Below are 2316 nucleotides of genomic sequence, written 5' to 3'. Positions count from 1 at the left end.
GGCCAGTCCACCCTCCCTCCCCTGGCAGCAGCCACCAAACCCTCCTAGTCTGACGTTTCAAGCCATCAGCGGCCAGTAGGTGGCAGGGTTCGCCATTACCTCCTCCACTGGCAAACCATCACGTCAGACAGGTGGGTTTTCCAGTTAGTCCGAAGGGGCTACTCCCTCCCCTTCGAGACTACCCCTCCTTCCATGCCAACGTCTTTCGATCACATGTCAGAGGATCATTTGGCACTTCCCCGCCAGGAGGTTTCCGAAGGAGCTATCGGAAGGGTCCCTGTGCCGGAAGTAGGTCATGGTTGCTATTTCTGTTACTTTCTAGTGCTCAAGAAGGACAAGGGCCTGCGTCCTATCCTAGACCTCAGGACCCTCAACCACTTCCTCCGGAAGAAGTTCAAAATCCTAACCTTGGCTCAGGTCCTGCCTGCCCTCGACCCTGGAGACTGGATGGTGGCGCTGGACTTGCAGGAAGCCTATTTTCACATCCCTGTCCTGCCAGCCCACGGATGCTACCTACGGTTCACGGTAGGCCACGAGCATTTTCAGTTCACTGTGTTCCCCATCAGTCTTATCAGTGCACCTCGGGTGTTCACAAAAGTGATGGCAGTGGTCGCAGCTCATCTGCGCAGATCAGGGGTTCCAGTCTTTCCCTATCTCGACGACTGGCTGTTGAAGGTGGCTCGCCCCAGGCTGTCGTCTCCCACCTCCAGACTACGGCGGACCTCCTGCATTCTCTGGGGTTCACTATCACTGTGCCGAAGTCACACCTGACTACCTCTCAGTCGCTCCTTTTCATCAGAGCTCTTCTGGACACAGTGCAGTTTCGGGTCTATCTTCGCAAACAGCGAGTCCAGGATATTCGGGCTATGATACTGCTGTTTCGGCCTCTATTCCGGATTTCGATGAGAATGACTGAGGCTGCTGGGCCTCATGGCCTCCTGCATCCTGCTGATATATCATGCCAGATGGCATATGCAGGCCCTGCAGAAGGACCTGAAGTTCCAGTGGGCACATCAGCATCAGGGGAATCTCTCCGACTACGTCCAGATCTCAAAGGGAACTGCGCAACAACTCCAGTGGTGGTTAACAAACCAGGATTGGCTCAGAGGCAGAACCCTCTCCCTTCCACAACCAGACCTCACGGTGGTGACCTATGCATCACTCCTGGGATGGTGCAGTCATCTGGGAGAGGTGGAGGAGATGAGAGAAGTCTGGTCTCCGGCAGAATCCGGGCTCCATATCGACCTGCTGCAGCTCCTGAGGATTCGCTTGGCACTGAAGGCATTCCTTCCCTCCCTCAAATGGAAGGCGGTGCAGGTGTTCACAGACAACACCATGGCCATGTAGTACAGCAACAAACAGGGCAGGGTTGGGTCGTGGACCCTTTGTCAAGAGGCTCGATGCCTTTGGACATGGCTGGAACATCGGGGCATGACGATGGTGGTTTAGCACCTGGCAGGTACTCTGATCGCCAGAGCGGACAAACTCAGCCGTCGGTGCCTGGTGGATCACGAATGGCGTCTTCACTCAGAGATGGTGCAAGGTCTCTTTTAGCAGTGCGGAGAGCCTTGGTTAGATCTGTTCACCACTGAAGAGAACGCGCAATGTCAGCTGTTTTGAGCATTGGAGTTTCCAAGGCAGCACTCTCTCGGCAATACTTTTCGTCGCATGTGGAACTGCGGCCTCCGGTACGCCTTTCCCCCTGTACCACTTATGCCTCGAGAGCTGAAGAAGCTCAGGCACAACTGGGCCCAAGTTATTCTTGTGGCCCCAGACTGGGCACGAAGAGTCTGGTACCCCGAGCTCCTGAGCATAGCTATCGATCCTCCGATCAGACTGCCCCTTCGGAAGGATCTTCTGTCGCAGCAGCAGGGGACAGTCCTCCACCCGAACCTGTTCAGCCTTCACCTCTTTGCGTGAAGATTGAGCGGCGACAGATGACAGCTTTTGACCTTCCTCCTGAAAGTCTGTAATGTCATCTTTGCAGCCAGGCCACTAAGACGGTATACGCCTGTCGACGGAACAAGTATGTGGCATGGTGCACAGCAAAGACTGTGGATCCCCTCTCCGCTTCTCTTTCTGAGGTTCTTTTGCTCCTTCTTTCTTTGGCCCAGCAGGGCTCTGCTATGGGCTCTTTTAAAGGCTATCTGGCAGCCATTTCTGCTTTTCTTCGGCTACCAGATCAGCCCTCTTTGTTCAAGTCCCCTATTGTTAACATGTTCTTCAAGGGCATTATTCACCTCTTTCCTCCATCTCCTTTCATAATGCCTCAGTGGGACTTGAACCTTGTCTTGACTTACCTTATGTGTGCTACCT

Source organism: Triturus cristatus, chromosome 1_1 (assembly GCF_964204655.1).
Source record: "Triturus cristatus chromosome 1_1, aTriCri1.1, whole genome shotgun sequence".
Classification (NCBI taxonomy): domain Eukaryota; kingdom Metazoa; phylum Chordata; class Amphibia; order Caudata; family Salamandridae; genus Triturus; species Triturus cristatus.
The sequence above is the reverse complement of the archived record's forward strand: the minus strand, read 5'-3'. Positions refer to the sequence as shown.